At 42.8% G+C, this 10,632-nt stretch overlaps 1 protein-coding gene across 2 annotated transcripts in view; it reads right to left on the reverse strand.

Moving 5' to 3' along the window:
• Positions 1-4,558, reverse strand: part of AVIL (advillin) — an 80,869-nt gene extending 76,311 nt beyond the window's left edge. Inside the window, exon 1 of one of the 2 annotated variants that reach the window (XM_044284732.1) lies at positions 4,456-4,558. The gene's annotated coding sequence lies outside the window, so the exon portion shown is untranslated. Of the gene's footprint in view, positions 1-4,440 lie in introns of both variants that reach the window. The other variant, XM_044284733.1, reaches the window with a different exon arrangement.
• Between the last annotated feature and the right edge of the window lie 6,074 nt (positions 4,559-10,632).

Below are 10,632 nucleotides of genomic sequence, written 5' to 3' on the forward strand. Positions count from 1 at the left end.
CTTGCATATGTTTGGTGATGTCTATGTATGGGTGGTTGTTGTCTTGTCTAGTGGTTGTTACATGTCTGGTCTGTTGGTGTCTGTAGTCCAGCATGTTTACTAGACATGTTCCCTGTGTGTTGTGCCTCCGGAAGGGGGTGTCTGGGTTCCCCGGAGGGGGAACCACAAGTCAGTGTGCAGCTCTGCCGGGGGCCGCCATTCATCCTGTCCACATGGAGCTTTGGTTGACGACGTTGTTGCCGCAGCAGGTAAGTGCACATTGTTTCTGGGCTATTACCTGCCGATTCAGTAGCTGTTCACTGCCTGTCCCTTTCCTTGCAGCTAGGCCAGTGAGACACCTGTTCACCCGTGTCTGGGATGAACAGGTCATCTCAGCCCTTTGGCCTATTTGAGGGATTATCAGGGTGACTCAGGGTCCTAGGTTGCTGGGTATGAGACGTCCTACCATCCAGGTCTGCTCATATGGTGAGGAGTCAGGGCGAGGATTAGGGAAGCAATAGGAGGTGACTGCTCCCTTTTCCTATTTCCCAGGCCTAGTTACTATCTCGTCTGCTCCTCATTGTACGGTGTTTTTTTCCCCACTCCCCACCGTGACACTGTGTTAACCAACAGATTTGACTTAGGTCTACTTCTAAGGGCTTTATCCTGTCCTTTCCCTTGGTTTTCACCTAACCAGGGATCTGAACTTCACTGCAGGTGAACCATCAGACCGCTACCACCTGAAGAAATTTCTGTGTGATGTACAGCTGATTCACACGGGTCAAAGACATGGTTGCAGTGTTGCAAAATCATATTCCAGGAAAGGCTGAGATTAGAGCAGGCAGAGTACAAGTTATATGCTAAATGGTCCAAGGTCAGGTCAGGCAGTGAAAGGTTAATACAGAGGTCAGGCATGAGTCAGGTCAGACAGCGGAACATCAGAATCCAGTAAACAGGCAGGGAGTCAGTACACTGGCAGACAACAGGACATACATATTTTCAAGATACTAGCATGCTAGAACACCTATTGCTCAGGCACCCTCCCACAGGGAAAGGTTGCCTAAATACCCCAAGGTAGACATCCCTATGGGCTGAGCCGTCAAGCAAGCTGCAGGCTGCATGGATGGACAGAGCAAGCCGAGTGTCAGCTCCTGCTGGGAACAGGAGAGCAGGAGGCGGATCCACAACGCAGAGAAGCGGAAACCCAGGAGCGGTCAGTGAAACAGCATCAACTGCAGGCAGTCGCTGTAACATTGGTTATAAACAATTTTGTGGTACAAAGCTTGGTGCTTGGTATACACTTTTAAGACACGGGGTTGACAGTTACTAATAACAACAGAACAGTCTGTAGGTACGGTTCACTAAATAACTCCTACAGCAGATGTCAACCGGGCGGGGCAGTCTTTGTAACTCCACCGGCAGTTGTTACTGATGACATGACAGTACTTGTTATCCTCAGGCAGTTGTCACTTGTAGAAGGACAGTCTCTAGACTCCAAAGGCATTGGCCACTCAGCAGTGCAATGTCTGCAATTCAAACACATGGTATGTATGCCAGGCGGTTAATAGCAACAGGACAGGCACTTACAGTTCTCACAGTGTACTGACTAAAGGCTTCTCAGGGCATCACCGCGAGCTACAGGACAGTCTCTTTCTCCAGGCCTCTCACCGTCCATCAATCACGCCCTCTACTTACAGTATTGAGTACACATCAGCCAGGTAGTTGAAAGGCACAGCGTTCTGTCAGGGTCTCAGTCTCTAGAAACTTCTCCCTCCACGTTAGAATCTATAGCCAGAAGTGGTCTACATCCTCTTGCATTACTCAGGATGGTCTCCTCACCGGGGGCAAGCCATCAGCAGCAATGCAAAACAGGTCCACAGGGTATGCAGCAGTCCTTCCCCACCCTGTCAGACTTCAGGGATTCTACCACTCTCATCAGGCCCAAATCCAGGCACAGATCTTAGTTCAGCAGCACTCTGCCATGGACACTAACTGTGGTTAGGGTTAGAGAAGAAGAATAAGGAGTACAGGGATGGTGCTGAAGCAGGAGACGGTAAGTAGTGGGAGATGTACCATTATATGTGTTATTTTGCAGATAATGCATTTTGGAGGCAACAAGCCACCTTCGTCAGGTCAATAACATGCAGACTTCAATACAATGCCGGTTTAAAAATCCAATTTGGCGCACAATCGGTATTAGCTTGTATTAGAGTCCAAAAAACATTGACAGAGATCTTAGACATGAACAAGTGGTAATTAAAGAGGTTGTCCAGCAAAAACCAGGACATGGATCTGAATGCTTTTATAATTGCATGTAATTACAAATATAGAATGCAAATGGGGGGGGGGGGGGGTGGCTCACTTCTGGTTGGTAATGGTGAGGTGCTACCAGCTTAAATAGAGGACACCCTACCTCAGTCAATAATTAAATAGCAAAAATGTAAAGTAAGCGAGCACTCACTCTATGGCATCAATTTATATACATTTATTAAAGCAATATATTAAAAATAAGCTAAAATAGATCAGCGGTATACTAAAATGTTAACAGCATATATAGGGAAAGCCTCTATTGGAATAATTGGCAGCAACAAGAAAGTAGCAATAGGATATCACAATGGTAGCAGCATAGAAGATGATATAAATAAGATATCAAATAAATAAATACATTTAGAAATAGTGGTGACAATTATCAAAGTGTATAGAAAGTGATAGAAAAACTGATTAAATTAAAAGTGTCAAACACAAGTCCATACAATATGTGACTCTACTGATTCTTAATATCCACGAAAAAACTGATAACGTGCAATGAAATACATATCAGTTTTTTCGTGGATATTAAGAATCAGTAGAGTCACATATTGTATGGACTTGTGTTTGACACTTTTAATTTAATCAGTTTTTCTATCACTTTCTATACACTTTGATAATTGTCACCACTATTTCTAAATGTATTTATTTATTTGATATCTTATTTATATCATCTTCTATTTTGCTACCATTGTGATATCCTATTGCTACTTTCTTGTTGCTGCCAATTATTCCAATAGAGGCTTTCCCTATATATGCTGTTAACATTTTAGTATACGGCTGATCTATTTTAGCTTATTTTTAATATATTGCTTTAATAAATTTATATAAATTGATGCCATAGAGTGAGTGCTCGCTTACTTTACATTTTTGCTATTTAATTACAAATATAGTATAGCCAGTGAGTTATTCCATAAAATGTATCTGTATAGCGCCACCTGCTGTTTGTTATTTTTTCCTGCCACCAGCTTTATCTACTGTTAGAAGCTGTGACATTTGGGGTATGTTCACGCGGCAGAAGCCACAGCGGTTTCTGACATGGTTTTTCATTTGAAATGGTGCGGCCCCGCTCTTGGCTAAGCTCTATTGAATGGAGCCAAATCGTAAGCAGCCCCCTGTTTCCCGTGGTCTCTGCCCCAAGAATGTTCATGTCCATTATTTGTGCAGCCTGGAAAACTGCAGGTGAAAAATCCCTGGCCACAGTGAAGTCCAATTGTACTCACTACCGTTACCTGCAACTTTAATGTTCTAAATAAATACGAGATTAAAATTTTAGTTTCTGTGATGCTGGATTGCCTTTTGTTTTGTTTCTATTACTATCTACACTTACTGGAGTGGAATCCGTGCATCCGGAACATCCCTTAGCTGGATAGCTGGTGAATATACTACTCCAGAAACGACACTCACCCTGAGAAATGACAGGGAGAAAGCTGCAGCGAAAGGGACACACCCACTAAGAGAGACCCCCCGAAAAGACAAACCCCTTAACTGCCAGCCTGAAGAGAATCTAGCAGAGCAATGAATGGGGAGATCTCTGGATCCATGTGAGGTACAGGGCTGGTTCTGGCTTTGTTAGAAAAAGAGTGTCCTGTACTATATGATGGGAAAAACTTAATAGGAACAAGAGAAAAAACAAAAACCCCACAATGAGCTCACTTTAGAATAAACTTCCTAGGTAACCGTACCAGTATTACTGGAGTACTGCCTCTGAAGCCTAAATATCAAAGAAAAAGACTTCACTTTCCCAGCAAAGGACATCTGATTTCTCTATAGCTGCCAATGACAATCAGAAATACATTCACGGGGGCCCCTGACGACTCTGCTTTTCTTCATGTAATTATTTCTCTCTGCGCACTAGGATCTGGTCCAAACATGCGAAACGTTGTCCCTAGTCACGTAAATGGATCATTACCATCTAATATGGCAGACGGAGACCGCTCAAATATAAACGGTATTATGGAGGTAAATATGATCACAAGCAGCTATTTACAAGCATAGGAAATGGATCATCAGGTCAGCAGCATTTATGAGACACTTTCTGACAAGATAGTATTATAATTCAACGCTGAATTTAGTAATGAAATATATAAAATATGATCCATCAGACAAAACATATGGTACATCAGACAAAGCAGTGGTGAGAAGTGTACTTACTGGAGCCTTCCTTACCTAGATGCACTCCGGTCTGGTATCTGGTGTACAGTCCTAACAATGTCAGCAGAGGCAGGGAGCTACACTGCCCATTATATGTCACACCCAAAGCCACGTGGAAAGCACTGCACTTACAGCCAGATTGCTCAGAGACAGCTATGTGGCGAACCTCAGAGTATTCTGAAATGATCTAGTGAGGCTGCATGAACGATTACTAGCACTGGCCAAGCCTCTTATGTGGGATATATTTTTGGCCATCAGTCTTAGGGTACAACCACGCGCTCAGGTTTCTGCATGCAGTTTTCGGAAGCCAAAATCAGGAATGAATTTCAAAACGAGGAGACGTCATATCTGTCCTTTATACTTTCTCATCTTTTATGATCCACTCCTGATTGTGGCTTCCAAAACCTCACGTAGAACCCTGACAGTTCTAGGTAGATTTCTCTCTCAGTGCTAAAATGTATATTATAAGGTTGACTGTCAAAGCTGCTGTTACTGATGTAGCAGACCTGAAGTTATCATTTATCTCCTTGGGAGTCATTCCTATGCTAAGACAAAAATAAAAGGGGAATAATACAGGGGCAGACAGAACTGATCATACGGTCTTCTTCTGCCATCATTCTATGCTCCTACGGTTTGTGCATCATTGAACTGCCTTCAGGTTCTCGGTAGGTTCATATGCAGCTTATGTAAACTACAGAGAACCCATTGTTATATCATGATGAGCTGTGTCAAACGACAGTGTCAACCCTGCTAAACTTGTGCATCCCTCCTAAAATTATAGCTTTAAATATATATTTTTTTCAAATCATTACAATTTGGCCCCGGTAGAAGAAGTCCTGTTGTCCATTAAGTTCACCATCCTTTTGGTGGGTACATTTGATGGACATACCATATGACTTTTTCCAGGTAAAGTAGAGAACAACAGGTCCTATATACAATATAGAAGATCTTGAGATTGCTAACAACTGAAACTACTACTATAGATCTTCATGGAGAGACACCTCAACATTTGGGGGAAACTGGTTGTTTCTTCTCTGATCATTCATCTCTTACACTTTGCAGTTTGCATTTTGAAGCCAAATCTATGTATAATTCAAATCTTCACGCATATTTCTAAACGCCATGAGGTGACTCTTTAAAAAGGAACGTGGACATGAGATTCCAGCGTGAACTGTTTTTCATGTTCACAGGGCACAAAGAGCTTACTTAAAGTGTAACTGTCATTCTTTTTTTTATTTCTGTAATGTATAGAGGCAGCGATATAGACCATTTTTGTATTATACTTTAATTACTGAAATCGTACATTTCTATTAGAAAAATAGCACTAAAGTGGCCCATTTTGAGCCTTAGCAACGCTCCTCTGTCTTCTATTTGCATAACTGTGGAGACTTGCTCCGCACTGACTGTGTTATGTAAACAGAAGACAGAGGAGCGTTGCTAAGGCTCAAAACGGGCCACTTTAGTGCTATTTTTCGAATAGAAATGTATGATTTCAGTAATTAAAGTCTATTACAAACATAAAAAAAAAATGCCAGTTACACTTTTAAGGTTGGTTCTTTACTGATCTTTTCATCGTAGACTTTGCATTTGTCTTTTTGAAGAAAGGGATGCAAAGGAGCTCTTAACAAGCTCTGCTTCTAATGCCGCCAGATGTAAGGCAGCTATCCTATAAAGTCAATGTCCGACCATTTAAATAGGCCTTGAGACATGACTCAGATATTAAATAAGTCAGCATCTCATCTGCAGACAGATGTTTCTGGATGATTGCCCTCATCAGTGCAAAACAAAGAGTACTGGCTTACACACCGATTTAAGGCGCTCACTGCCCAAGGAGAGATAGTACCCCCCAAATCCTGACTTAGGTCTTTCACCCAGTTAAGCCAGTACTCTCTGCTCTGCACTGATGAGGGGCAATAGCCCCGAAACAGCTGTCTGCAGACGAGGTGCTGGCTTATTTAATATCCGAGTCATTCAAAGTACACTGCTACTAGCATTATTTTCTGATGTTCATCTTGTTATGCATTGCTAGTGATTCTGTTAATGTTCATGTATTCACTGACAAGACTGGAGCAGACATCTGGGATTATGACTGCCCATAATGGCGACTGGGATGAGCCAAACAGCTGTGCGCCATGGCAAGAATACTCAGATGGGTTTAGAGACACATGCACAGAAAATATTTCAAGTGAAAGAAAATTACCATACTCACATATTCTACAGTATGTAAGACTGTGTTCACACTAACGTCATGTTTCTTCATCTAATAAAAAAGCTGTGTCAACTGTGATGGGTCAATTTTGAAACTGATCCTGATGGATCTCTTTGGCTTATAGTGACATTGTCTGACAGCATTGCTACCATTATTAACATAGGACATAATCAAAGTCTTCTTGTGATTCAGATATGAGATTTGTCCTGTACATACAGCTAATGGGAGCAGATGATATCCAGAGTCTCAATCCTGCAAGCAGAAGAAAGTCCCATAGCCAACCACCCAACACCCACACATACAATTCATTTGAGTTCAGCCATCATGCATTGACATACATAAAACAGTCCAATTTATCTATTACCTAGAGACAGAGACTGACCAGAAATAGTGAGATGAGTCTCACCTTATAACCAAAGGGTTCCCTCGTAGACCAGGACACGGAGCACCGTTACCATACACTAATGAATCTGTTCATCAGAAAATGAAAAAGTAGATGACAAAGAAAATAGAAGGAGCTTTTCTCATGAATAAAGTGTCTCTGTTTGTGCAAACAGAGCGGCTATTCTCTTCCAGTACATCACATTTGCCTGCATTTGCATGGTCGTATCTCTTCCCAGGTCTTGAGCCAATCACACTTTTGATGACCCATTCATCCAGCATACACAAATGAGATGAAAATGATCTGTTTGGCAATATTCAAACCACCAGTATATGGAGCTCCAGTGTCCTCACTCTTCTTCTTATTTGCTTTCAAGTGTCTTTCACATTTCCTACCGTGATTGATTTTTTTTTAAGTGCACTTTTTAGCTGATCAATAATTAATTGCGATGAACAGATTGTGGAAATGACCAGCAGTTTGGGGGAGGAACATATTATATTTGTTGTGAGGACATTGTCAACATGAAGAAATCTGGTTGATATTCTTCTCACTGCTTTTCTTCATGTGCACGGTGAAACCTCTCTAAAAGACCACTTCTTTGAGAGGAGCACCCTGGCATCCACACCAGATTTCCTATGACAGATTTTCGGTTCCACCACATGTTATACATACTGGCCATCCTCTTTGGATCCCATCTCCCAGAACACCACTTTTCAATATAATTTTTGGGTGGTCATGTCAAAAAATGTCACCAAGCATAATGAACATCAGAAACTATAGTAGCAGAATTTTGATGCAAAAGTAATGTTTTGGCAGGTATTCAGGAATGGGATTCAGCCAGTTCCCTCCAGTTCCCTAGATCCGGTTGTTAAAATTACAACTGGATCGGAGAACCTTGGTTACCAGCTGAGTCCCAGTCCAGTGCTCTGGTGGCGGCAGGGCAGCTGGAGATGTTCACTTCCATTGCTTCGCACACTGTTGATAGTTTAGCTCCTTAGTTGGGTGGTATGTGTGTTAAGTTTATATATAGTGTATTTCTGTATGTGTACCATGTATATGGTGTATTTATGTGTATTTGTGTTGCATATATATGGTGTATGTATATATAAACGTGTCATCATGACGCCACGTGTCCACTGTTGAGTAGGGAACATGTTGTTAAAAATTTGAATCCCACTCCTGCAGATATGTGCTGTGAAGACATATGTAGCAAGCTATATCTGTTACCAAGTATACCCACTTAGCTTCTTTTTCCCAACTGGTCCCCATTTTGGCCTGACCTGCTGTTGTCCGATTCTGTTCTCCCTAATATTTAGCATTTACTGCCCTATACTGAATTATACAACATAGAAGAAAACAGAAGAAACTTATATGCAGCACACACTGGGATAAACACTCTTCTTCTAACCAAATCCCAAGGCAAAATTTAGAGTACACTGCTGCTAGCATTCACTAGAGAGGAAAGGGCGATGACTCAATTAGAGCATCACATGTTACACTGATAAGCAGGCTCAGACTGGCCCACAGGGGTACAGGTGAATCCCTCGGTGGGCCCAAAGCAAGGTGGGCCCCTGGTCCGCCATCCCCTGCACACCTGGCATGTGGCACATAAGAGTGGCTGCACTACATATAGCTAGGCAGCATACAGCATCTCAAGCAGCCTAAACGTCCAGATAAAAAAAAAACTGAATAGATTATTTAACAGTTTATTATTCTAGATGCATCTGGTGGCTGAGATGACTTGTAGGAAACAAAGAGACAATGCAGCAGCACCCTGCAAATCAGATAAAGTACAATAATGCCAAAAATTATAGTGCTAATGCTACGCTTATTTATAAAGTGAGATGCTTGGCCAATGCATTTTGTACAAAACCATCTGAGCCCGTCTCCCGAACGTCAAGGCGATCTCTGTTAGACGGGTCCTAACACTAACACTACATTCATTGGAAGCTGTCTGGCACAAGGAAAGGTATAGAGTGGGCTCGGCATGCATGTTGGTACCTGCATCCCTTGTAATGGAGGCCATTATGGCACCAAAAATGGTAAAAAGCAGAGTGGACCCAGCATGCATGTGGATCCAACACTCCCTGAGATTTATGGCGGCCATTATGGCGCATAACAGGTAGTATTTAGTGTTAGGACCCGTCTAACAGAGATCGCCTTGACGTTCTGCAGACGGGCTCAGATGGTTTTGTACAAAATGCATTTGCCAAACATCTCACTTTATAAATAAGCGTAGCATTAGCACTATAATTTTTGGCATTATTGTACTTTATCTGATTTGCAGGGTGCGCTGCATTGTCTATTTTTTTCCTCTAGGTCTTTGCCATGGCGGCGTGCACCTGCTCACTGGGAGGTGCTGAGATGACTTGTAGACACAGTGGCAGGGGTTGAAGTCGCTGCGGGGTCAACTATAATCAGTCACCTTGTAACATCTTGCTGCTGTCTGCTGCTGTGTGAACGGGTAATATTTGCATGTAGCTGTGTAGTGGGTCCATATAATTAATTTTACTGGTGGGCCCCCTAGACTACAACTCCCAGCAATCTGTTATTATGGGATATCAGAGGACAATTCAGAAAGGGAGTATAGGAGGAGAGGTCTACAACTTCCAAGGTTTCTTAGGCTCACACTGCTCTACACTGCTGAACTCCGTCCCCGTCTGCACTGGTCACATGAAGGTGAAGTCATCACAGGTCATTCAATTCTTGCACCAAAGCAGATTATAGTGCCCGTCCTGGGGTAATCTATAAATTCTGGCTGGACAATGTTTTTAGGCCCCAGAAAGACGACATACTGTATCTGGAAAAAAAAGTATGGTCACCCTAAAGACTGCTCTGGAGGAGGCTATGGCACTTGTGGCACACTGTGTCTGTCACTTATGGCACAACTATGGATATAGTGGAAACTTATAGAGGGCTTTGGCTGAGCTTTATAGGACATTTATCTGTTATGGGGGAACTGTGACTGGCATCTGTAGGGAGGGGTGGCTGGCACCCCCTCCGGCAAGTTATGGAGGAAGTGGATGAAATGTTTCGGGGCTTTGACTGGCACTAATATGGCACTGTCCAAAGCTGTCTTACTGTCCATAACTGTAGTTGCTCTGTTAGACGGGCACAGTGGCTAGCACTTATGGGGGCCCTGTGGTTGGCATTTGTAGGAGCACCATGGTTGTCACCTTTGTCATCAGTGTAAATAGCTCCTACAGTATGTTACCAATATTGCTGGGAGTTGTAGTGGCAGTGTGGATTTCACTTATGGAGACTTAGTGGCTGGCAGTTTGGGATCACTGTGTTTTCAGTTATGAGGGTATAGTAGCTGGCCATTGTGGGGGCACTGGGACTATGACCCCTGGCATCATTGTGGATAACACTTATGGGATCAATATTGCTGTGATTTCTGGAGGAAACATGGCTGCCAGTAAGGAGACGGCAGAGGAAACTTATGGGGGCATTGACTGGCACTTATATGGCGTTGTCGGTCACTATCTGTAATAGGGACACTGGGAATTGCACAAGGGGTCCAGAATTCTAGGATCTGTAGGGGTAGTGTGGCTGGCACTAACTATGGTTGGTAGTTATGAGGGCTCAGTATGGTAAAGGG

This window comes from Bufo gargarizans, chromosome 3 (genome assembly GCF_014858855.1).
Source record: "Bufo gargarizans isolate SCDJY-AF-19 chromosome 3, ASM1485885v1, whole genome shotgun sequence".
Lineage (NCBI taxonomy): Eukaryota > Metazoa > Chordata > Amphibia > Anura > Bufonidae > Bufo > Bufo gargarizans.